Below are 27,349 nucleotides of genomic sequence, written 5' to 3'. Positions count from 1 at the left end.
ATTAGGGACGTCAAGTGGGATTTCCTTAGACTCCGATAGGCCTTTCCTGATACGGTCATAATTTGGTCGGATATCATCAGGAGGGCAACATGGCGTGGGGCCCGGTCAGTGGACCGCATCAAACAAGGATAAAAACAAGGACACAACACCGCATAAAACAAGGATAAAGGTCAACAAGGCTGTGGCGAAGTTTGTGGTCAGGAGCGGAGGGTTGGTGGCCTGGCATCTGGAGTTAGAGGGGGACAATGGCATTTATTTGAGGGGAGATGGGGTTCACCTGTCAGGGGTGGTCTCTGATTCCTGAAGGTCGGAATGGTGGTGGTAGATATGCATATATATATTGTAAGGGATCTTCCCGGGGTAGGGTGTGTTTGGACACAGTTCACAGCAGACTTGGAATATATGAAGCAGATCTTGGCGTTTATTCGTGGGTACAAACAGTCCAGCAAACAAAACATACAGCAACACCGTGCTTTCTAAGTACAACAAAATAAACAAAAGACCTAGCCCGGCTGGGCGCTTACTAACAGGTTCTTCTCACCTATCTGACATTTATAAAGACAGCGTCTTTTCGTCTGGATATCGCAGGGTGGGTTTTAGCTCCAGCAGTGTCTGTGCTTGCAGCTTCCTTCAACATACAGGCTGTTCATTCCCTGGCTGGGAGCAATCACCTGCAGACCCTACAGAGCCTTTACCTTCCCAGGCTAATTAGGATCAAAGCTCACCTGATCCCAAACCCAGAACTGGATCGGGGGATGTGGAATGACAGGTCCCTCTACCAAACCTACCTGCCATTCCATATAAACCCAGGCCCGGCAAAATTACTTAACCACTCAACAGCATATCGCTGCTGAGAAACTGATCCATCCTGGATTTACCATCTCACACTCTGTCGCAACCTAGGTGAGATGTACACCCCCTCGATCACTTCTCCAGTGACATGTCTACATATCCCCCCCCTCTTTTTCAGACCGGAGGGCTGAGCCTTTTGTCCCCACAGACAACTTACCCTCGACAATGCGTCAGCATTTGCCTGTAATTTCCCTGGCCTGTGTTCCACAGTGAAATTAAAGTTTTGTAGGGACAGAAACCATCTAGTCACTCTCGCATTTCTCTCCTTGTTTAACTTCATCCATGTTAGGGGGGCATGGTCTGTCACCAACTTGAATTTCCTGCCTAGCAAGTAATACTTTAAAGCTTCTAGAGCCCACTTTACTGCCAAACATTCTCGCTCCACAATGGCATAATTTTTCTCGGCCGGGGTTAGTTTCCTACTCAAGTACGTCACTGGATGCTCCTCACCATTCACTACTTGTGAGAGTACTGCACCTAAGCCTGTGTTAGAGGCATCTGTCTGGACCAGAAATTCTCGCCTGAAATCGGGGGTGATTAACACAGGTGGTTGGCACAAGGCAGACTTAAGGCTTTGGAAAGCCTTCTCGGCCTCTGGGGTCCACGTGACCATTGCTGTCTTTCCGCCCTTTGTCAAGTCAGTTAGTGGAGCAGCAACTGAGGCAAAGTTCGGCACAAATCTACGGTAATACCCCGTAATACCCAGGAAAGCTCTAACCTGTTTCCTTGTCAGGGGTCTAGGCCAATTCTGTATTGCCTCAATCTTATTTAGCTGTGGCTTAATCAACCCTCTCCCAATAATGTAGCCCAGATATTTGGCCTCTTCTAGGGCTAGAGCACACTTCTCGGCATTTATGGTCAACCCCGCATCACTTATGGCATCCAACACGGCCTGTACCTTACAGAGGTGACTTTCCCAATCAGGGCTAAAAATGACCACATCATCGAGGTAGGCAGCTGAGTAATCACGATGTGGTCGCAGAATTAAGTCCATCAACCTCTGGAAGGTTGCAGGCGCTCCATGTAACCCGAATGGCATCACTACATACTGGAATAGTCCATCAGGGGTAGAGAATGCCGTTTTCTCTTTAGCCTCAGCAGACAGTGGAATCTGCCAGTAGCCCTTTGTGAGATCGAGGGTGGTTATGTACCTGGCGTTACCCAACTTCTCAATTAACTCATCTACCCTGGGCATAGGATACGCATCGAACTTGGAGATCTCATTCAACTTTCTGAAATCGTTACAGAACCTCCAAGTTCCATTGGGCTTTGGGATTAGCACAATTGGGCTGGACCATTCACTCTGGGACACCTCAATTACCCCCAGATCAAGCATACGTTTTACCTCGGCAGATACGGCTTCCCTACGTGCCTCCGGTATCCTATAGGGCTTAAGGTTTACTCTGCTTCTAGACTCAGTTTCAATGTGATGATGGATGAGGTGTGTACGCCCTGGGAGGTCAGAGAACTTGTTTTTGTTTTTCTGTAGAAATTCCTGAGCCTCCTGTTTCTGTGACACTGATAGAGTATCACCTACCTTGACTGGAGGGATTGGTTGTGACAAATTATTAACAGTATTTGTCGCCACCAAGGATTCCCTGTCTTTCCAGGGCTTGATCAAGTTTATGTGATAAACTTGGAAAGGCTTCCTTCTACCTGGTTGGTGCACCTTGTAGTTCACCTCACTGATCTTTTCAACAATTTCATAAGGACCTTGCCACTTCGCCAAGAATTTACTCTCAACAGTGGGGACTAGTATAAGGACCCTATCGCCTGGGTTGAATGTCCTGATTCTTGCGGACCGGTTGTAAATCCTACTTTGGGCCTCTTGAGCCCTCTGGAGGTGTTCCCTTACGAGGGGCATTACAGTGGCTATACGGTCCTGCATTTGTGCTACATGTTCAATAACACTCTTGTATGGGGTGGACTCATTCTCCCATGTCTCTTTTGCGATGTCCAGTAGACCCCTAGGGTGACGACCATAGACCAACTCGAATGGTGAGAACCCGGTGGATGCTTGGGGCACTTCCCTAATAGCAAACATGAGGTAGGGTAATAAATGATCCCAGTCACGACCATCTTTTTCCACCACTTTCTTCAACATATGTTTCAAAGTTTTATTAAATCTCTCCACCAATCCGTCCGTCTGGGGGTGGTATACAGAGGTACGGATGTGTGAGATTTTAAATAGTTTGCATAACTCCTTCATTACTTTCGACATAAATGGCGTACCTTGGTCAGTTAGGATTTCTTTGGGGATCCCAGTCCTAGAGAACATATAAAACAACTCACGTGCAATTGTTTTAGATGCAGTGTTTCTTAAGGGTACAGCCTCAGGATAGCGGGTCGCATAATCCATGACTACCAAAATATACTGGTGTCCTCTAGCTGACTTTACAACGGGACCCACTAAATCCATGGCAATACGCTCAAAAGGCACCTCTATAATAGGGAGCGAAACCAAAGGACTGCGAAAATGTGACACTGGGGCACTAACCTGACATGTGGGGCACGACTCGCAGTATTTTTTAATGTCATCATATATGGCCGGCCAAAAAAACCTCTGGAGAACCCTCTCTCGCGTTTTGTCAGTCCCCAAGTGTCCCCCAAGAACATGGTTATGTGCCATGTCAAGCACCTGACGCCGGTACGGCTTAGGTACCAGAAGCTGTTCCACAATCTCATCTTTAACCTTATTGACTCTATAAAAAAGATCATTAGTCACCGAAAAATGTGGAAATCTTTTTTCAGCATCTGGTTCCTGAGGTACCCCGTTCATAACAGCAACCTGCTCTCTCGCATTTTTGAGAGTGGGGTCCTGTAATTGTGCAGTCCCAAAATTATCGCTAGACACCTCTAAGTCTAGTATATTTTGCTCAGTGGGAGGAGCCTCCTCCTCCCCAGCCAGGACCTGCAAAGGAAAACAATCATTTTCATCCTGCATACTTTTATCATTCACAGGGGACAAGGCAACCCCCTTAGAGGTATCCTCACTCCTTTTGGGGATTTCTCTTTTTTCCCAGAGAGCCCAGAATAACGGAAAATCGCGGCCCAATATTACATCATGCATGAGGTTTTTAACCACACCCACTTCATATTGTACGGTGCCTTGTTTAGTCCCGACTTTAGCCCGCACTATAGGGTACACTTTTGTATCACCATGTATACACACAACACTCATATGCTTTTTAGACTCTAAGTCCCCAGTCACCAGGCTAGCATGCACCAAGGTTACGAGGCTTCCTGAGTCCATTAACGCTTTAACAGGAAAGTCATTGATTGTGATGTCGCAGATTTGCGGTTCAGTCTCTAGTCCAGGAACTGCAGCACAAGATGGTTCCGCAAATAGCGACTGACGCCGGCTAGCGTCACATTCCATGGGTTCAGAGGTAAGAGGGCAATGGGCAGACACGTGTCCCGCCTCATGGCATCTCCAACACTGGATAGGGCCTGGTCTCTTTGGCAAGGAGTCCTTTTCAGAGCCCCTTAGCCACCCGGGACCATCACCAGTCTTTTGTCCCTGAGACACCACTTGAGCCCTTTTCCCCCCATCAGCACCCCTCCACACTCCCCCAATAGATGGAAGTCTCTTACCAGCTGACGGCACAGATCTGGCGCTCCGGGGAGGTGAAGATGCTGCAGGAACATCACGGAGGTAGTCCTCAGTCGCCTGGAACCTCTCCACAAGGTTGACAAGTTCGTTTGCGTCCCTAGGATCACCTTGTCCCACCCAGCGTTGCAGGTCAGTAGGAAGCGCTCGGAGGTAGCGATCCATCACGACCTTCTCTAGGATTTGTGCAGGAGTAGAAGTGTCTGGCTCCAACCACTTTCTTGCCAAATGGATTAGGTCATACATCTGGGACCTCGCTGATTTGTCCAGACTGTAGCTCCAGTTGCGTACCCTCCGGGCACGGACCGCAGTAGTAACTCCTAGTCGGGCAAGTATCTCCGCTTTTAGCCGAGTATAGTCCTTGACCTCTTGCTCACTGAGGTCATAGTAGGCCTTTTGAGGTTCACCTGTTAAATAGGGCGCAATTACCTCTGCCCATTCAGCGGCTGGTAACTTCTCTCGCTCAGCCACGCGCTCAAATATTGTTAGAAAGGCCTCAACATCGTCCTCAGCAGTCATCTTTTGCAGCGCTTTCTGCACAGTCCTTCTCCCAAAAAAAATCTCTGGAGCGGCTCCCTCCATTGTGGGTGGATTAGCAACCACAGGCGCCTCTCGATTTACTATCAGGTGCTCGATAAGTTGTTGTTGGCTTTGGCGCAAAGCTTGCAACTCTTCCTTATGCATCCGCTGTTGTGCAGCCATCATCTGCTGTTGTGCAGCCATGGACTGCTGTTGTGCAGCCATGGACTGTTCATGTCGTCTATTGGCCTCTGTCTGAGCCTGCTGTTGTGCAGCCATCATCTGCTGTTGTTCAGCCATGGACTGTTCATGTCGTCTATTGGCCTCTGTCTGAGCCTGCTGTTGTTGCAAACTCACTTGCATAAACTGCTTCAGCATCTCCTCCATGTTGCTGGACTGTTTTTGGAGTGTAGTTGCAGCTTTCACCCAGGACATCAGCAGCTGTAGCCAAGTCTGTCCACACCGTTGCCCCTAGCAACCGCGTTGCCCGCTACCTCCACCAATTGTAAGGGATCTTCCCGGGGTAGGGTGTGTTTGGACACAGTTCACAGCAGACTTGGAATATATGAAGCAGATCTTGGCGTTTATTCGTGGGTACAAACAGTCCAGCAAACAAAACATACAGCAACACCGTGCTTTCTAAGTACAACAAAATAAACAAAAGACCTAGCCCGGCTGGGCGCTTACTAACAGGTTCTTCTCACCTATCTGACATTTATAAAGACAGCGTCTTTTCGTCTGGATATCGCAGGGTGGGTTTTAGCTCCAGCAGTGGCTGTGCTTGCAGCTTCCTTCAACATACAGGCTGTTCATTCCCTGGCTGGGAGCAATCACCTGCAGGCCTTGCAGAGCCTTTAGCTTCCCAGGCTAATTAGGATCAAAGCTCACCTGATCCCAAACCCAGAACTGGATCGGGGGATGTGGAATGACAGGTCCCTCTACCAAACCTACCTGCCATTCCATATAAACCCAGGCCCGGCAAAATTACTTAACCACTCAACAGCATATCGCTGCTGAGAAACTGATCCATCCTGGATTTACCATCTCACACTCTGTCGCAACCTAGGTGAGATGTACACCCCCTCGATCACTTCTCCAGTGACATGTCTACAATATATATATATATATATATATATATATATATATATATATATATATATATATATATATATGTGTGTGTGTGTGTGTAGCACCGGCTCCTAAAGAGCACGCGCTATGTGTTTTTTTTTCTATTTAAAATTCCTAAAGCCATAGTTGGGTTTTAGGGTAAATTATACCAAAATGATGGTTTCAGTACCAGTCTAGCTGGATTAATTGTATGAGTAAGGCCGCGCCTATGGAATAGGTCTTGATTAGCAGGAGTAGGATAGGTGTTAATTTATAATTATGACCTTATATTCTTATATGGTTTTTTTGGTTACAGCTCTTCTATCTAATTTTTACCTTATTCAGTAAAGCTTTATTGTATGAGGTTGCTGCCACCCTAATATGCAAAGGCTGCACTAGACAACCTGCATCAATGGAATAATGTCTTAATTGAAGGTTATTGGCGCTACCTCCACCCAGTTGATTCCAATACACACTCTATTTCCTCAACCTTATTAGGTCTATCACCTTAACTATATGAATTACCCCGAGATGGAGAGGGGGCGATACAGAAAGAAGATTTTTCAGGGAAGGCCCCTACAGGAGAGGGCAACGCAGGGAAGATTACAGAGAGGAAAGGGAACAATGGATACCGAGAGGGAATTGGAACAACCAATACAGAAGGAGGATGGAAGACACACGAAGATATGGAGAAAGAGAAGAAATTACAGGGGATGCCGAGGAGGAAAGAACAAGAAAGAGAAGAAGAACATAATCGGAAAAGGGATATACAATCTAAGCCAAGTGGAATTTAGTAAGGAAGAAATGAAAATTTTAGACCTAGGTCTAAAATATGCTCCGGAAAAACATCTGAACAAATTTGAGACATACATAGATCTTAAAAAATTTATGAGGAAATTGAATCTGAAAAAACACTTTGCAAATAGCATAGAGAATAAGCCAAGCATAGCCCCAGCATACATTCAAACAGAGTTGAAAAATAGATCAGTGTTTAACCCCAACACGGCTGGTAACCAATGTCTAACAGCTTTCAGTAAGATGGTAGAAAAAGATCTGAGAAAGATCAAAGATAGCGATAACAAAAAGAGATCGAAAAATATATGGAAAACAATTAAACGATTAGGGGACAACAAAGAAGTAGTGATAAGGCCGGCAGATAAAGGAGGGGGTCTAGTAATCCTGAACAAGAAAGATTATCAAGAAGAAATGAGGAACTTGTTAAAAATAGAAAACACATATAAAAAACTTAAGGGGAATCCCAAATCAAGGTATGAAGATCAATTGAAAGCATATGTGAAAAAAGGACAGGAAATGGGTATTCTCAATCAAAAAGAAGCTGCATACCTTGTGTCAAAATCTACGAAAACTCCTGTTATATATTACAATCCGAAAATACACAAAAGATTAACCACTTTCAGACCGGACCATTTTGCTGGTAAATGACCAGAGGTCTTTTTACACTTTGGCACTGCGCTGCTTTAACTGGTAATTGCGCGGTCATGCAATGTTGTACCCAAACGAAATTTGCGTCCTTTTCTTCCCACAAATAGAGCTTTCTTTTAAAGGTATTTGACTGACTCTGCGATTTTTATTTTTTGCGATATAAACGTAAAAAGACCGCAAATTTTGAAAAAAAATGATATTTTCTACTTTTTGTTATTAGAAAAATCCAATAAACTCAATTTTAGTCATACATTTAGGCCAAAATGTATTCAGCCACATGTCTTTGGTAAAAAAAAAGTCAATAATTGTATATTTATTGGTTTGCGCAAAAGTTGTCACATCTACAAACTAAGGTACATTTTCTGGAATTTACGCAGCTTTTATTTTATGACTGCCTATCTCATTTCTTGAGGTGCTAAAATGGCAGGGCAGTACAAAACCCCCCCAAATGACCCCATTTTGGAAAGTAGACACCCTAAGGAAATTGATAAGAGGCATGTTGAGCCCATTGAATATTTTATTTTTTTGCCGCAAGCGATTGAATAATGACAAAAAAAAAAATTTTTTTTTTTTTTTACACAAAGTTGTCACTAAATGATATATTGCTCACACATGCCATGGTTATATGTGGAATTGTACCCCAAAATACATTCTGCTGCTTCTCCTGAGTACGGGGATACCACATGTGGTCGACTTTTTGGAAGCCTAGCCGCGTACGGGGCCCCGAAAGCCAAGCACCGCCTTCAGGATTTCTAAGGGCATACATATGTCATTTTACTCCTCACTACCTATCACAGTTTTGAAGGCCATAAAATGCCAAGATGGCACAAAACCCCCACAAATGACCCCATTTTATAAAGTAGACACCCCAAGCTATTTGCTGAGAGGCATGTTGAGTCCATGGAATATTTTATATTTTGCCGCAAGTTGCGGGAAAATTACAAACTTTTTTTATTTTATTTTTTTTTTTCACAAAGTTGTCACTAAATGATATATTGCTCACGCATGCCATGGGCATATGTGAAATGACACCCCAAAATAAATTCTGCTGCTTCTCCTGAGTACGGGGATACCACATATGTGGGACTTTTTGTGAGCCTAGTCGCGTACGGGGCCCCAAAAGCCAAGAACCGCCTTCAGGCTTTCTAAGGGCGTAAATCTTTGATTTCACGCCTCACTACCTATTACAGTTTTGAAGGCCATAAAATGCCAAGATGGCACAAAACCCCCACAAATGACCCCATTTTAGAAAGTAGACACCTCAAGCTATTTGCTGAGAGGCATGTTGAGTCCATGGAATATTTTATATTTTGCCACAAGTTGCGGGAAAATTACAAACTTTTATTTTTTTTAATTTTTTTTTCACAAAGTTGTCACTAAATGATATATTGCTCACACATGCCAGGGACATATGTGAAATGACACCCCAAAATAAATTCTGCTGCTTCTCCTGAGTACGGGGATACCACATGTGTGGGACTTTTTGGGAGCCTAGTCGCGTACGGGGCCCCGAAAACCAAGAACCGCCTTCAGGATTTCTAAGGGTGTAAATTTTGGATTTTACACCTCACTACCTATCACAGTTTTGAAGGCCATAAAATGCCAAAATAGCACAAAACCCCCCAAAATGACCCCATTTTGGAAAGTAGACACCCCAAGCTATTTGCCGAGAGGCATGGTGAGTATTTTGCAGCTCTCATTTGTTTTTGAAAATGAAGAAAAAAAAAAATAATGTATATTTTTTTTCTTTTTTTCAATTTTCAAAACTTTGTGACAAAAATGAAGGTCTGCAAAATACTAACCATACCTCTCGGCAAATAGCTTGGGGTGTCTCCTTTCCAAAATGGGGTCACTTGGGGGGATTTTGTGCTATCTGGGCATTCCATGGCCTCCGAAACTGTGATAGGCAGTGAGGAATGAAATCTAAAATTTACACCCTTAGAAATCCTGAAGGTGGTGCTTGGATTTTGGGGTACCGTACGCGGTTAGGCTCCCAAAAGGTCTCACACTTGTGGTATCCCCGTACTCAGGAGAAGCAACAGAATGTATTTTGGGGTGTAATTTTACATATAACCATGGCATGTTTGAGCAATATATCATTTAATGACAACTTTGTGCAAAAAAAAATAAAAAAATAATAATAATGTATTTTTTCCACAACTTTTGTCAAAATATAAAATATTCCATGGACTCGACCTGCCTCTCAGCAAATAGCTTGGGGTGTCTACTTTCTAAAATGGGGTCATTTGGGGGGGTTTTGAACTGTCCTGGCATTTTATGCACAACATTTAGAAGCTTATGTCACACATCACCCACTCTTCTAACCACTTGAAGAAAAAGCCCTTTCTGACACTTTTTGTTTACATGAAAAAATATTTTTTTTTTGCAAGAAAATTACTTTGAACCCCCAAACATGAAGTGTTTTTTTAAAGCAAAAGCCCTACCGATTAAAATGGTGGGTGTTTCATTTTTTTTTTTCACACGGTATTTGCGCAGCGATTTTTCAAACGCATTTTTTGGGGAAAAAACACACTTTTTTTTATTTTAATGCACTAAAAATCACTATATTGCCCAAATGTTTGATGAAATAAAAAAATATGATCTTAGGCCGAGTACATGGATACCAAACACGACATGCTTTAAAATTGCGCAGAAACGTGCAGCGGCGACAAACTACGTACATTTTTAAAAGCCTTTAAATGCCTTTACAGGTGACCACTTTAGATTTACGGAGGAGGTCTACTGCTAAAATTAGTACCCTCGATCTGACCTTCGCGGTGATACCTCACATGCATGGTGCAATTGCTGTTTACATATGCCACCAGACCAACGCTTGTGTTCCGCGTTGCGCCTTAGCAGGGGGGTACAGGGGTGTTTTTTTTTTTTTTTTTTTTTTTTTTTTATTATTTATTTTGCTTTTTTTTTTTTTTTTTAAACTGTTCCTTTCATTTATATATATTTTTTTATGATTTTTATTGTTATCTCAGGGAATGTAAATATCCCCTATGATTGCAATAGGTAGTGACAGGTACTCTTTTTTAAAAAAATTAGGGTCTATCAGACCCTAGATCTCTCCTCTGTCCTCAAAGCATCTGACCACACCAAGATCGGTGTGATAAAATGCTTTCCCAATTTCCCAATGGCGCTGTTTACATCCCGCAAAATCTAAGTCATGAAATGCTCGTAGCTTCCGGTGTCTTAGGCCATAGAGATGATTGGAGCCATTCTGGTCTCTGATCAGCTCTATGGTCAGCTGGCGGAACCACCGGCTGCATTCTCAGGTTCCCTGTTGGGACAGGAGAGCCTGAGAAAACCATGGAAGATGGTGCGGGGGGGGGGGGGGGACATTCCCTCCTACTGCTTGTAAAAGTAGTCTAGAGGCTAATTAGCCGCTAGGATTGCTTTTACATAAAAGCCGACCGCTGGCTGAAAAGAATGATACCAAGATGATACCTAAACCTGCAGGCATCATTCTGGTATAAGCACTCAAAGTCCCGCAACATACCAGTATGTTGCTGGAACTGGTTGGGCATATATTGTATTTTTTTTTTCATGCAGCCTGTGGGCTGAACGAAAAAAAAATATTGATCGGTGGGCATGCCCACCATTAGATACCACCCTTCATCCACCCACTTTCTAATGGTGGGCATACATGCACCATTTATATATGCCGAAGCATGGGGGCATCCTCCCGCAAAAGGTAGGAGCAGATCGTTCCTCCACCCCGTATGCCCCCATGCTTCGGCATATATGCTCTTTTTTAACTGTGGTGGTGAAATCACCCCCGACAGTGCTGGAGTCGCGGCTTTATGTATCATGGGAGCAAACGCTGTTGCTGTCAAGATAAATAAATCCGCTCTGCAGCAGAATGGCGTACCTGCTAAGCAAATGATGGTTAACAATAAAACAAAGTAACATTACAGTATAACAGTAGGACTTACCATACCTGCAAAGCAAATACAAAAAAAATCACAAAAAATAACACATTTAACACAATCTGTGCCTAAAATATATATATGCCGAAGCATGGGGGCATCCTCCCGCAAAAAAGTTATGCCGCGTACATACATTCAAACTTTTCCACGGGCAAGCCCTCCGTCGGAATTTTGACTGTATGTACGCGGCATTAGGAGCAAAATCGCTCCTCCACCCCTTATGCCCCCATGCTTCGGCATATATGCTCTTTTTTAACTGTGGTGGTGAAATCACCTCCGACAGCGCTGGAGTCGTGGCTTTACGTATCGTGGGAGCAAACGCTGTTGCTGTCAAGATAAATAAATCCACGCTACAGCTGAATGGCATACCTGAAAACATGAAAAATGGTTAACAATAAAACATTGCAGAATAGAATACAGTACAAAGGAGCAGAACAATAGAGAGAGAATAGAGAGAGAGAGAACAATAAAACGACAACTATTTTTGTTTTTTTTATTTTATATTTTTTTTGGTTTTTTTGGTTTTTTTACTTTTTTTTTTTTTTTAACACTTTTTTTTGTAACTTTAACACTTTTTCTGTTATAACGGTTCCAGCGGTTTGGGTCTCTCAAAATGTAATGGCATCTTGGGAGACCCTGTGACCGTGTGCCTAGCCTGTGCAATGCTGTACCCTACGCTAATACTCAACTAGTTCATGGTAGCGTTCAAAACACTCACCCTGACAAAGACCAGGATTGCCAGGACAGCGGGGACAATAAGAACGGGTGTCACGCCTAAATCCGCGCTTTCTGCAGACACGACATTTTCTTTGGGGGGCTCGTTGGGTAGGGGTACTCGGGAGGACATAAGAATAATGCCTCTCATGCAGCCGGCTTACTGCATCTGGTAGGGGAAGGTGAGGTGGAGCACCGCCTGGATACAGAAGGGCTCTGACGATATCCTCCTGGAATTTGAGGAAGGATCCAGTCCGTCCTGAAGCTTTGTGTAGTACATAAGCATTCAGTATAGCCAATTGGAATAAATAAACAGACACTTTTTTGTACCAGCGTCTGGACTTACGGGCAACTAGATACAGCGCCAACAACTGGTCATTGAGGTCCACCCCTCCCATGTTAAGGTTATATTTGTGGACACAGAGGGGTTTCTCCACAACACCAGTCGCCGTAGGAATTTGGACCGTCGTGTCTGCATGAAGGGAGGTAAGAACGAAAACATTCTTATTATCCCTCCACTTCATAGCGAGCAAATTATTACTGCGCAAGCAGGCTCTCTCCCCCAGCCTAAGACAGGAATCTACAAGCCGCTGGGGAAAGCCCCGGCGATTAGGTCGCACGGTGCCACATGCTCCAATCTGCTGATCAAACAAGTGACTAAACAGTGGCACGCTTGTGTAATAATTGTCCACGTACAAGTGGTACCCCTTTCCGAATAAGGGTGACACCATGTCCCACACTATCTTGCCAGCGCTTCCTATGTAGTCAGGGCAGTTCTCCGGCTCTACGTGACTATCTCTTCCCTCATAAACCATGAAACTACGTGTATAGCCTGTGGCCCTGTCACAGAGCTTATACATCTTGACCCCGTATCTGGAACGCTTGTTGGGGACGTATTGTTTGAAGGACAAGCGACCAGAAAATTTAATCAGGGACTCATCAACGCAGACAACTTGATCGGGAGTAAACAAGGCTGCAAAACGTTGGTTGAAGTGGTTTATGAGGGGCCGAATTTTGTAGAGCCGATCATACTCAGGGTCTCCACGAGGACGACAGAGTTCATTGTCGCTGAAGTGCATGAACCGCAAAATCATCTCGTATCGTGCCCTGGACATGGAAGCAGAGAACACGCGCATATGGTGAATTGGGTCAGTGGACCAATATGACCGCAACTCACTCTTTTTGGTTATGCCCATGTTGAGGGAGAGGCCCAGAAAGATTTTAAATTCGGAAACCGTAACTGGTTTCCATTGTCTGGCAAGGGCGGACTGGGGAATAGTGGCGATGTGTTGAGCAGCGTACAAATTGGTTTGGTCCACAATAGATCTAAAGAGATCTTCGGTGAAAAACAGTGAGTAAAAGTCAAGTGTCGTAAAATCAACTGTTTCCACGTTAATGCCAGGTTGGCCAGTGAATGGGGGAAGTACGGGTTCTGCAGAAGTGGTGGGCACCCAAATAGGATTGGCGAATTCTGCAGGAAGGGCACTATGGGTACGACGGGCCTGTCTTTGTCTTCTTCTTGGTGGCAGCGGGACACTACTTGTGCTTGCCACCTCGCCAGCTTGAACTGCACTTATGGGACTCGCCACGTCACCACGTGTTACTGCAGTGCTGGATGTAGGTCCAGGGTGTACTAGGCCGCTGGTGCTTGCCAGTTCACCAGAAGGATGAGCGGCTCTAGTACGTCTCTGCTCCATACGAGGGACCTGCGGTTCCTGCACCTCAACAACAGAATACATACGGGATTGGGCACACCTGTTCTTAACAGCGGCCTCATCTCCGTCGTCAGAGCTATCTGTCATGGAGCCGCTGTCCTCTACAGGATCGTATTCTGAGCCTGAATCTGACAGATGAGTGACGTCCTCTTCACTATCTGTCATGCTCAGAAACGTGTAGGCCTCATCACTAGTGTACCTTCGCTTTGCCATTTTGGGCTCTAAATTTAGGGGTACACTAGTGAGACTCACAGGTAAAAAAGCACCTAGCCTGTCAGCGACTGTTTCAAAACGCTACAAAAAAAACTGTTAGCGATCGCAGGGATCAAGCCTGACTCTGCGAACGCTGCAGTTATGTGTGTTGTGTTTTGTAAGTGACAGTGATCGATCGATACTGCACTTGGGTGGGCTGGGCTGGGCTTGGCGGAGGGGCTAAACGCAGGTGCTAGCGGGTATCTGGGCTGATCCCGCTAACAATGCGTTTTGGGAAACCTAAAATGCAGGCAACGATAATATATATCTGATCAGATACTATATTACTAAGGGAGGTGTATGCTTTGCGCGTGGGTGTTAGCGGTACTGGCACTAACCTGACGCTGGGGCGACGCAGGCCTTATCTGACCCTAAAAAACTTATATCACCCGCCGGGTGATCAGGGGGTTAAACCTTTATTAGGTAATAAATGGCGGGTGCCCTGAAACAAAAAAATATAACTAACCAACCAGCGTCACCTGTAACAGTTATATGGTGATCACTGGTGAAAGGGTTAACTGGGGGGCAATCAGGGGGCTATGCGGTAGTATATGGGGGTCCCTGACGCTATAAAAAGCTGCGGCGAACCCAAATACTTACCTGCCTATCTAGCGTCACCTGTGACACTAATACAGCGATCAGAAAAAAATCGCTTATTAGTGACACTGGCGACGGGGGGTGATCACGGGGTTAAACCTTTATTGGGGGGGTTAGGGGGGCACCCTAGAGCTAAAGGGGGCTAGCCCTAACTGCCCTAACAGTTATTACAGTCACAAATGACACCAATGCAAAAAAAAAAAAAAAAAAAAATGCACTTGGTGTCACTGTGACTGGGGGGGGCAGGGGTGATTGGGGGGTGATCAGGGGGGTGAAAAGTGTGCCTGGCGTGTTCTACTGTTAGTGTAGTGTTAGGTGCAACTCACCGATCCTCTCTCCTCCGTGCCGGAACGAAAAAGACCGACACGAGGAGAGAATACATCACTTCCTCTCCTGTGTTTACATTACAGGAGAGGAAGTGATGTCACGGGGGATTTTCATTCGTCGGGAGCGATCGCGAGGGGGTGGCCATGAATGAATGGCCGTCCCCTCGTCCGGGATCGCTCCCGAACGAATACCGACCGCCGCAGGCACCGGGCGGGGGCCCGATCGGGCCCCCGACCCGCGGGAAGGCAAGGACGTACATGTATGTCCTTATGCCTGCCCGTGCCATTCTGCCGACGTACATCGGCGTGCGGCGGTCGGCAACTGGTTAAATAAACCACCAGGAAGACCAATTATCAGCGGTATAGATTCTGTGTTCTCAAGGCTAGGAGAGTACCTAGATACTTTCTTGAAACCATTGGTATTAAAGGGCAAATCCTATTTGAGAGACAGTGCCCAACTTATAGAACTATTAAGTAACACTCAAGGCACAGAGAACTACTTATTAGCGACTATAGACGTGAACTCGCTATATACTAGCATTGTGCAGGAAGATGGCCTAAGAGGAGTAGAGAAAGCATTACATGAGCAGACAAATATGAGACAAGAGCAGGTGGAGTTCATTATTGAAGGGCTAAGGATGGCCATGGCCTGTAACTATTTTTGGTATGGACACCATTACTATGTGCAGACCACAGGAGTGGCTATGGGTGCAAGGTATGCACCAAGTGTCGCCAACCTCCTTATGAACATGTGGGAGGAGGAGTATATATACTCAAGGAATTTGTCTCAGATAAAACTACTCCGGCGGTATATCGATGATCTGGTGATCCTATGGGATGACACTCCGGAAGAATTTGAGAGATTTCTAGGGAATCTAAATAACAACAAATATGGACTCACGTTTAGTGGCAAATGTGACAAACATAAGATAGAGTTCCTGGATTTGGAAATTTTCAAAAACAATGATGGCCTCCATACGAAAACGTTTTTTAAAGAAACAGATAGAAATAGCTACATCCCCACGTCTAGTTGTCATCATCCCAAATGGAAAGCTAATATCCCTAAAGGTCAGCTTCTAAGAATTAGGAGGAACTGCAATTCAATGGAAGATTTTTCTCTCCAAGCAGACAAACTGGTCACACAATTCATGGAGAAGGGATATAAATATGAAAATCTGATAAAAATAAAAAACGAAGTCGCTAAAACAGATAGAAATACCCTGATAAAGAAATCAAGAAAAGAAAAACAGGAGTTTGATCTAGCTTTTATCACTGGGTATAACGCACAGTATTATGAAGTGGAGAAGATAGTGAAAAGATACTGGCCCATCCTCCAGGAGGATAAAATCTTGGCAACTATCCTCCCAAAGAAACCTAAATTCATCTACAAAAGAGCGCCCACACTGCGTAACATGTTAGCACATAATGTGATTGATGCCCCCAAAAACAGCACGTTCTTGGAGGATCTGAAAGGATTCTACAAGTGTAACAAATGTATGGGATGTAGGGCTAGTAAACCCCAACCTCGAAGAAGACAGACATTTAGATCGAAAACAGACCATGTAGAATACAAAATTAGAGAATTGATAACATGCCGGAGTACACACGTTACATACGTGTTGGAATGTCCTTGCAATTTGCAGTACGTGGGCAGGACCACCAGACCACTACATGTTAGAATACGAGAGCATGTTAATAATATCAAGAAGGGGTTCCCTAACCATAATGTATCCAGACATTTCGATCTGTTCCATCAAAGAGACCCCTCTAAAATGATATTCTATGGAATTGACCATATAAAGGGGAATTGGAGAGGAGGTAACATGACAACTCTTATATCACAGAACGAGACCAGCTGGATATATAGATTAAACACTTTGGCCCCCAAAGGGCTTAATATTGACATAGACCTTAACTGTTTTATAGCAAATCCATAAATATGAGGGCCAATAGATCTAGAATCGTTTAATTAAATAACCTGGGAGATCTCTATATACATACAAGGGGGGCTTTTAGACTCCAGATGATAGATAAAAAAGAAAAAAATCCCTCCTTTTCCAGTAGCAGATTACCTTTACTAGGTAATATCTGGGTTTGCACATTGATTCATAAGGTAATTCATAAGGTAATATCTGGGTTTGCATATTGACTATGTCCAACCTCAATAGATAACAATTGGGCATACTTTTCAACCCTAGATATATGCATGTAAGAGTGTGGACGTAAAGGTTGGGAAGAAATCTGGAAATGAATATATAGGCGTGAATAGAAACTTTATTTACATGAAAAAAGAAACCAAAAAATGCAAAATATGGCCAAATTGGGAAATCAATAGGATTTGGCTGGGGCAGAGCTAGTATAACTCTAAGATTTGATTAACTCTAGAAAAGCTGATATGTGATTCTTTAGGAAATGGTGCAAAGGGAGCACATTTTTTTAGTAGTAAATTTTAAGTAGCACCTAAGGAAGGGATATAAGTTACCACCTTAATAAAATAAAACTATTTAATTTTGCATTTCGGCCTTGGCAAAAATAAAGGGTTTCCCCTACCGGTAGTTTTACATGGTAATATCTGATAGGAAAGGCGGGGAGGATATAACTTGAGGTCGTGAAAAAACCCCAAATGTTTGGGGAAAACAATCCTCTAGTAAATAAACATACCTGCTTAGAAAAAATCCGGAGATAATTTTACAAGGTAATATCTGGTATGCGCAATTCAGCTTTGCCTAATAGATATTAGATAGAGGTAAATAAGGAAAATACTCCCTGCGCTGGACGCAAAAACAGCCCTTGAAATAGACTTTTGTAACCTGGGAAACTTATGAGTGTAAGCTTTAAATAAAAATAAAAATATGTATGTCCCTGTAATGGTATAGGTTTAAAATAGAGTATCTCAGAATTAGGGATGTTGGACAAGAAGGTCCGGTTTCCCCTTCATTTATAAAAAAAGCCTTCTGAACAAAATAATGTATACCACCACATAGTGAAGCCCACTGGGTGAGGTGGTTTAAGTAAAAACTTTTTATTTTTATTTTTATTTATGTATAAGAATGGTAAAGGTAACAGAGATAGAAAATAAACAAATAGACGTGTGATTCCCATCCAGATCAGCTATTGGCTGAGAACTGTGAATGGGAGGAGTGGCCACCTTTAAGGACGGAGGTGGGAGTGTGCGTGGTATCGCTGCTGAGGACGTCTCTGACGAAACGCGTACAGCGTCATTACGCACACACGTCACTTCCGGTGCGCCTGGACCCGTTGGAACGCAGCCTGGAACGCACGCCGCGCGTGCAGGGGAATCGCTTCTACGGCGGACCGGCGAACAAAATATTTGGGTACAAGCCCGGAATACTTTTTCCTTCTAATATGAACAATTCGTTTTGGGTCTCCTAACCTACGTAAGTCCCATTCCATAACCCAAAAAACTAAGCTTGTTAAAACGGTCCTTAGAAGAGACCACCAGTTAACCCCAGTGTACTAAGGGGACTGGAGTACTAAGGAAATAGGGTTTTGGGATCAAGTGCAGTTATTCTGCAGACTTAGGCAAAGGACCATAGGAGATTTTTGTTTTTGTTTTGTTTTTCATCATTTTTTTAATTTTTATTTTTATTTTTATTCTAATTTTTAAATATTTTTTTTGTGGTACATATATAAAGGAAATATTTTTTTGCATTCTGGAATTAGTGCTTTGTATTTCCTCATCTTGCATTTGTTCCCTTTTCTCTTTTTATATTTTATTTTTTATTGCTTTTTTTGCTAAAAAAAAGGGGTGTTGAGCAGTATAACACAAGTTATATACGGCGTATGTTGATGTATGGACTGTTAAATTGCATCTCAAAAAAAACCCCTTTTTCTGCACAGAGTGTTGTATAAAGTTTTTTAATAAAATATTTTTAAGAGGAAACTAGCCTCCTACTACTTCTACTTAATTAAGAATACCTGCTTTTTAAAGAAAAACATCAGATTGTTCCCCCCTTCTTTCAAAAAATACTACACCATGAGGGAATTTTCTTTTATTTGAGGAATCACTATCGGACATAAGAACTTTCCTGTATCCCTTTAAAAGACCTGGAGAAGGCCCCATTGAAGATACAACTGGATGGTGGAATCTTCGGACAAATAGGACACAGATTACAGGCGTGTAACCCCTTAGGGGGTGAATGGATCTGGTGAGTAGGGATCCTTGAGGGGGAACAAGCACGAAAGTCACTAATAGAGCGCAGGCACCTCACGAAAGTCACCTTTCCTGTATTCTGAAGAGGCATAATTGCATTGATACGGTCATAGAAGATTCTATGTGGACTGAAATATTTTGATAACATTCATATTGCTAATTTTTGGCATATACTGCTTTCACCTGATTTTTTTACACTCTCACATATCTGTGGATTGGTGTATAGAACACTGGTTGTAATAGTTTTTTTATATATTTTGTTGTTTTGATTGTTCACCAAAAATTTTTTCTTTGAATATCATCGTATGAGGAAATCTTGTGGTTCCTCCTTTTTACACTTATGAATATATCTAATATTTAATTATTAGCACAAAGAATTTATATGTAATTTGGAGATAGTTTCTCTTCCCTAATTAGGGAGAGGTTTGGCACTGGTAAACACTAAAATCCTTGGGGGTTTCTCCCCCCTTTTTTGTGTGTTTTTTGTGTGTTTTTTGTTTTTTTCTGCTTTTTGGCTTTTTGGGTGTTTTGGGCTTTTTAGTTTGTGGGTAGGGCTTGTTTACAGTAGAAGCCTTTACCAACTACGTGTCATCATTGTATTTTGTATTTATATATATTTTTTGATTTGAGATTTTCAAATGTTAATGAAATTATAGTGGCATTACTTCACTTAGGGAATATAAAGTGGGGTGCAATTCATATATATTTTTTGCCTTGAGTTCTAGGCACTGGAAAAATGGGGTGGTGTTGAGATTATATGGAACACGGGGTAATTCATATAGTTAAGGTGATAGACCTAATAAGGTTGAGGAAATAGAGTGTGTATTGGAATCAACTGGGTGGAGGTAGCGCCAATAACCTTCAATTAAGACATTAGTCTAGCTGGATTGCACTGGGTTCTGCTTGGCCACGGGTGCCGCTGTCACCACTGGCAAGTGTGAGAAGGCAGTTTAGCTAGGCGCATTGAGTGCCATTTTCTCTAGGAACCAGCCCAGTGGGAGTGTCGTCTTGCTGTGCATTCTGGGAGAGGCTACTTAAGGTACTGACATCACGTGCTTCTGGGTTCCGGTCCAGAAGATCCTTCTGTCTGTTTGGTCCTGGTCCTCCTGACCAGCCCCCATGGCCCTCATGGCCTGGGGTGCGGATCCACCCAATTCCAAGTCTCAGGGCTGGCTGGCCCGAGGCAAAGTAACTGGGAGGAGGATTCGGAGGTGGTCCGGTGCCGTCTCATCTGTGGAGAGGCCCAGAAACTGGAGAAGCACCCAGGGGAGGACACTTCGGGAGAAAGCCATGCATAAGGCTGGCTTCTCAGAAGGAGCCTGGAGGCTCAGTTGAAAGACACCAAGTGAATCTACACTCATACGGTATCGCCGAACCGGCTGCGAGATACTGGTACTGTATGATAGCTCTCTAAATTTGTCTGCGTCCTTCAATTACATCCAAGTCTGTGTCAGAGACTTTGCTCTGTTCAAACACTCTATCGGCTGCTAGGCCTAGTGAGAGGAGGTCTATCCGGTAGCTGTGAGAATCCAGTTGTGGACGGTAATTCTCTGGATTTCTATAGTGAAAGACTTCCCATCTTTTGCAGTTTTAAGAGTACCTGAACTTCCTACCTAACCCTCTACCCTTCATTGAGAGACTGTTTTGTTTACTACTTTTCAAATAAATATCTCAAAAGTGGATCCAGTGTCAGTTTCTGCAATTCTTTGGGCCTCTACCTCAGGAAACCCCTAGACGTACATGAGGTCAAGAAGGTAACGGTACACCCAATCAAACCAACCGCTCCTTGGGGGGGGGGGGTCAGTGCTACATATATATATGGATATATACTATCTGGTGCGGTATGGGTTGGGACCTATCTCGGGATGGGTACCTTTCCCTAATTGGTAATTGGACTATCGGTCATCGAGCTGAAGGTGCAAGAAGGAGGTATGCATTTGTCCCTGTGCTGAATGGATCACGGCTAGGGGCCAGGATGCTGTGATGGTGGTCAGCCGATGAGATAGTGGGGCCTTATTTCAAGAACCGCAGACATAGAAATTCTTTCTGGTTAAAAAATGTATGTTGTTTGAAATATATGTTTTATATATGTGTAGCGATGACACTTTGGACAAAGTGTTTGTCATGTACAAACAGATTTTGGCTCAGAACAGTAATGGGGTTCTGAGGGTTAATTTTGTAGGTTTAACTTTGACATAAGTTTGGCTGGGCTGTGTTAGAGTTCTGCCTGGTCATGTGTACAGTTAGGTGCACATGACTGGCTCAGAACCAGGCCTGGTTGGACGTTTTAGGTATCAGCTTTCCCGGAGCCAATCAGTGGGCGCGTCGGGCCCCGCTGAGGAGTCTGGGGAAGGGTACTTAAGATGTTGAAGTCATGTGTTCTGGGTTCATTCGTGAGGCCCTAGTGGTCTGTTCCTGATTCTGGAGCGGGGTAGCGCCGCGAAGGGTCCCGGTCATGGGAGCATTTATCGCTCCGTAACATGCTGCGGTTGGCTAACCCCAATAGACCCGCCTGGTCTGGGGTAAGGATCCGTCTGTTCCCGAGTCTCGGACCCGGCTGGTCCGAGGCACAGTAACTGAGGGAGGATTCAAGGTGTCTGGGTGTGCTCTCAGCTTGGAGGGGCACCGCAGCTCATGTAAGTGACCGGGGAGGACTCTTCAGAGCAGGGCCAACAAGCTGGCATCCTGAGAAGTGCCTGGTTGCTGAAATGTGAAGGACACTGATAAATTCACGCTTTTTCCAGTACGGCCAAGGAGACAGAGAATGTTCCAGGTACTGAGGAAAAAGGTTCCTGTTCACTTCTGTTATCAGTTACTCAAGGTCAAAGATTTCACAAGTTCTGGATCAAAGTGCTGACTGCCTATAATCTCTGGCTAGAGTGGCTACTCTCCGGGTGATAGTAGAGACTTTCTGATATTAGCAGTTCAAGGTGTCCGAGTTTCTTCACCCTTGCCCTCTGTTCCCATACGAGACTGTGTTGTTGGATGTTACCCCTGCAAATAAAAACCTTTTCTAAAGGACTTTTATGGTGTCGGCATCCAAAGTTGTTGGGTATTAACTCTGGGAACCCCTAGGCGTGGAAGGACCAGCCAAGCGGAGGTTACCAGTAAGCCCAAAAGTTAAGGCTACCCTGCCAAGGTTTATGGCCACTACACATATATGTATGTATATATATATATGTGTATATTTATTTGTGAAGCACTGACCCCGAAGGAGCTGCTATTTTTTTGTTGGGCTTACCGTTACCTCACCTCCTCACTGTGTCCATCTTAGGGGTCCCGTTGTAGAGTAGATTAAAGAATATTAGCTCCGACACTTAGTCCTTTTTCTGGGTGTTAATTTAACAAAAACACACACTTTTACAATAGAGGGGTAGAGGATAAGGGGAATTCAGGTACCTTTGCAGTTTTGCGGGCTAAAGGTATTTCCTTGATCCAGAGGACAAACGATTCCCACAAGCTGGATCTAGCAATCATCGGATAGGCCTCTCACTGACCTAGCAGCCGGTGAGATGCTCAAACAAAGTCTCTGCCACAGACTTGATGCGTTTAGCAATCTTTTTATGCAATCCCCTGCTACAGGAAGGCACAATAAGCTTCTGGTTGCAGAATTAAAGCGTTTCCCCACAGTTCCTGATTCTTTCATCTGACCCGGTGATACTGTGTGGTAGGCAACCCAGAATGCATCCTCCAACTGAGTCTCCAGGCTTCTCCATGAGGCACCAGCCTTATTGCTCGGTCCTCCTCAGAAAAGTCCTCCCCTGGATCTTCCAGTTGCTTGGCTTCTCTCTGCAGGCAAGACAGCACAGGATCATCTCTGGATCAGTAGGCCCCAGAGCCTCTGGGTCTATTCTTCAGTTGTGAAGCCTAAGGCCACCCGGCCCTGGAGACATTGATCAAAGAAGCACACACCCCAGGCCAGGTGGGCCACGAGGTTGGGAAAAATGAACCCAGAAAAAAGGCATCGGTATCTTAAGTACCCTCACCCAGAATGCACAGCGGGTAGACCACTCCCACATGGCTGTTTCTGAGTAAAGGGGTACCCAATACATTTAGCTTGTTGCATTTCTAACACTTACCGGTGGTGACAGCGACACCCAAGGTCAAGTGGGAATTAGCACAATAAAAGTTATTTTTGATACAGTTCTGGTTCGGATTTAATAACGGAGACTTTGTTGGTCATTTAATCCAGAAGGTGTCATGTGTTTAATTAGATTTAGTTGGTTAAGTTATTATTTTAATGGGGTGGTTTTGTTATGGTTATATAGCTGGACACCGAACATCTCAGCACTACACCAGTCAAGTAACAAGAAAATGAAAGAGTACAATGTGTTGTAATCAGAGCAATGCCCGGTTTTGTTCCCATCACACACCATTGGCGGTGTTATAATCTGGTCTGCTGGTGTGAATGAGCCGGTATTGTGTCAGTGTTAGAATGATATATAAACTCCAGAGAGGTCTCGGTCTCCCACTCACCTGGACAGGAGATGTTGATGGAGCTACTTAGATTATTGATCTGATTGGTGACATCACAGTGGAGGGTTCCGGAGACTGGAGGAGGAAGAGTTACCCGGCGGTGTGGGGAGATGGATCTTCCATCCAAACTCCAGGAATAACGTGGATCTGATCCTTTCACGGAACATTCGGCCTCTGCACTCCCATCCGGGAGACAGGAGGAGGTCACAGCGATGTCAGAGAGGGGGACTGGGGGAACAGAATTCCAGGATATGATTGGTCAGAGTAATGACATGGAAAGTGAGACTTATCACAATGGTCCTATAGGAATATGGAGGCTGCCAAGGTGACCCTCTCCTTCTTAAAGTACCAGTTACCTGGGTGTCATACTGGTCCTCTGACTACAAGAATCACTGACCTGGGGAGGATTCGGAGGTGATCCGGTGCCGTCTCATCTGTGGAGAGGCCCAGCAACTGGAGAAGCACCCAGGGGAGGACTCTTTGGGAGAAGGCCATGCATAAGGCTGGTTTCTCAGAAGGAGTCTGGAGGCTCAGTTGAAGGACACTAAGTGGATCAACACTCATACGGTATTGCCGGACCGGCTGCAAGATACTGGTACCGTATGATAGTTCTCTAAATTTACCTACATCCCTCAGTTACATCCAAGTCTGTGGCAGAGACTTTTCACAAGTGTTCTACATCCAAGTCTGTGGCAGAGACTTTTGCTTTACTTAAACACTCTATTGGCTGCTAGGCCTGGTGAGAGGAGATCTATCCGGTGGCTGTGACAATCCAGTTGTGAATAATTCTCTGGATTTCTATTGTGAGAGATTTCCTATTCTTTGCAGTTCCAAAAAGTACCTGAACTCCCTTCCTAACCCTCCACCCTTCATTGAGAAGCTGTTACTTGTCTTTTCAAATAAATATCCTGAAAAAGAGAATCCAGTGTCAGTTTCTACTATTCTTTGGGCCATCTACCTCGGGAAACCCCTAGACGCACATGAGGTCAAGAAGGTAACGGTAAGCCCAATAAAACCAGCAGCTCCTTCGGGGGTCAGTGCTACACAAATTATTCCAAATGTTCGTAAATTTGAAAATGAGAAAATATGAAATAATAACTAATAATAACGTAACTATTACTAACTAATAAAATATAGGTATTGGAATTTCTTTTCAAATATGGCTGTTAGTGAACGTAACGAATACAAAATTATCCAAAACAATGAATTCCGTATCTAAACTAATGGAATGTAATGGATTAATAATAATAATTTGATTTTTTTATTATTATTATCATTGTTATTATTTATTATTAATTTGTTCTGTTCCATTTATTTAGATATGGCATTCGTTATTTCGGATAATCCGATAAATTCCTATTCGTTACGTTCACTAACAGCTAAATTTGAAAGGAAATTCGAATACCTATAATTTAATAGTTAGTTATTATTAGTTAATCTTTCGAATTTTAGGATTTTATTTTTTATTTTCAGATTTTCAAATTTATGAATTTTCTAATTTATGAATTGCGTTCATAACAAATAAAAAAATGAATTTTTCGGTAGTGCGCGTATCTATATCATTTATATTTATATGTCAAGGATGTTTTTTGTCTTTAAAATTCTTTTAATATGTTTGTAGTGATAAAAATGTGAATTGTAATCTGTGGTGTGGTGCCTTGAAAGTGCCATTAGTTTGCATTTTGTTAGGGATTCATTATATTTCAGTGTCATACATGAAGGGATGGGGTTTTATATTCTAATATTTTCTATTTGAATTTGATCCAAATTTTTATACTAAATTAGAATTTCAGAAGATGGTTTTATATATAATTATATATATATTTTATATCTATAACCATCTTCCGAAATTTGAATTTCCTATAGAATGAATTAGAATAGAAAAGATTTGAATAGAAGAGAATAGACTAGAAAAACAATTGAACAGAATAGTATAAAATATTATTTTATTCTATTCCAATCAGTCCAAGACTTATTCTTCAAGGGGAAACCCTAACCCCAACCCTAACCCAAACCCCAAGTTGTGTATTGTCCACTTGCCACGACACCTGCCACGAGTGCCACGTGACCAGTCACACGTGCCACGTAACCTGCCACGTGACCCAGTTGTGGATTGTCCACTTGACATATCACCTGCCACAAGTTGTGTATTGTTCATGTTGAAATAATTTTGAATCCGGTAGAAATATTTTCGAATGTGACCAATTTTTTGAATTCGGTAGAAAACAAAACCAAAACTCGAAAAAAAATATAACAAAACAAAATTAATTCATTAACAAATGAAAACGAAACGAAACAAAACAAATTATTTCTTTTGCACGTCTTTTCCAGCGTGGTGCTAAATGTAAACAACGGCATCAGGGAACCTGGGTGATGTCATAGACCATATAGAGATCATGACCTCATTGTGACAGTGATGTCATAGACCATGTAGGGGTGATGACCTCATTGTGTCAGTGATGTCATAGACCATGTAGTGGACATGACCTCATTGTGTCAGTGATGTCATAGACCATGTAGGGGTCATGACCTCATTGTGTCAGTGATGTCATAGACCATATAGAGATCATGACCTCATTGTGTCAGTGATGTCATAGACCATGTAGGGGTCATGACCTCATCATGTCAGTGATGTCATAGACCATGTAGGGGTGATGACCTCATTGTGTCAGTGATGTCATAGACCATGTAGGGGTGATGACCTCATTGTGTCAGTGATGTCATAGACCATGTAGGGGTGATGACCTCATCATGTCAGTGATGTCACTCGGAGTCCTCGGTGGATTGTTACACACAGAATGAAGCCGGCAGGGATCTGTCATTTACTGACATTAGTGATATCACCGCTAAATGCCGGGCGGAGGATTGGGGGGAGAAGTGGAGAAATCTGCCCACTTTGTTCTCCTGTCCTTCACTGAACATCCCATAGACTGGATTTGGGGGAGTCTCATGTTTGACCCGAATCTGAAGCTGATCCCTAATCATTCCAAAAGACTGGAATGGGAATGGAAATTCATACAAAAATGTAAAACTTTGGACTGTAGGGAGAGGAATTTTATGTGCCGCTATGATTGTAAATAATGTTATAATGTATTTTTATTATGGTCAGGACTAAAAATAAAACATGTAAGATCAATCTATAATTACTGTATATATTTCATATTCTCTATTCAGTCAGTAGGCGGAGCTCTGTGTTTATCTGCTTCCAGCCCCTCCCACCTGCTATGTGCCCATCCCCCGATCTCTCCTCACCTGGACAGGTGACCCCGGCTCTGCTCTCCTCTGATTGGCTGACCCCATTCTCCACAGTACAGGTGATGTTCCAGGGCCCCGGGGACCCCACAATGGCTGTAATGTTATTGGCGGATGTGGAATATCTCTCCTGGGATCCTCCAATCACAGATAGACTGATATTCGGCTTAGTCCCCTCCTCCACCCTGCAGGAGATCTCAGCGCTGCCATTCCGGGGACAGGAGACATGGAGGAGCGGAACTGATACTGGAACTGAGAGAGACAATCATTTCTATTGATCAGGTCCAATATATACACAGCATGCCCCTCCCCCATCCTTACCTATAATCAGGTGTGCAGACATCTTCCTGGAGACTGGAGGAGATAGATTGTGTCTG

General features: G+C 43.6%; 2 protein-coding genes across 3 annotated transcripts in view; one reads left to right on the top strand and one right to left on the bottom strand.

Moving 5' to 3' along the window:
* LOC143981520 (pregnancy-specific beta-1-glycoprotein 2-like) overlaps nt 1-27,349 on the top strand; it is a 545,541-nt gene that overhangs the window by 106,627 nt on the left and 411,565 nt on the right. The gene's annotated exons all lie outside the window — the stretch shown is intronic.
* LOC143981518 (cell adhesion molecule CEACAM5-like) overlaps nt 1-27,349 on the bottom strand; it is a 56,487-nt gene that overhangs the window by 7,382 nt on the left and 21,756 nt on the right. The window lies entirely within an intron of this gene.

Source organism: Lithobates pipiens, unplaced genomic scaffold (genome assembly GCF_037356315.1).
Source record: "Lithobates pipiens isolate NorthernLeopardFrog02 unplaced genomic scaffold, aLitPip1_a1.2 Scaffold_16, whole genome shotgun sequence".
Classification (NCBI taxonomy): Eukaryota; Metazoa; Chordata; class Amphibia; order Anura; family Ranidae; genus Lithobates; species Lithobates pipiens.
The sequence above is the reverse complement of the archived record's forward strand: the minus strand, read 5'-3'. Positions and strand labels throughout refer to the sequence as shown.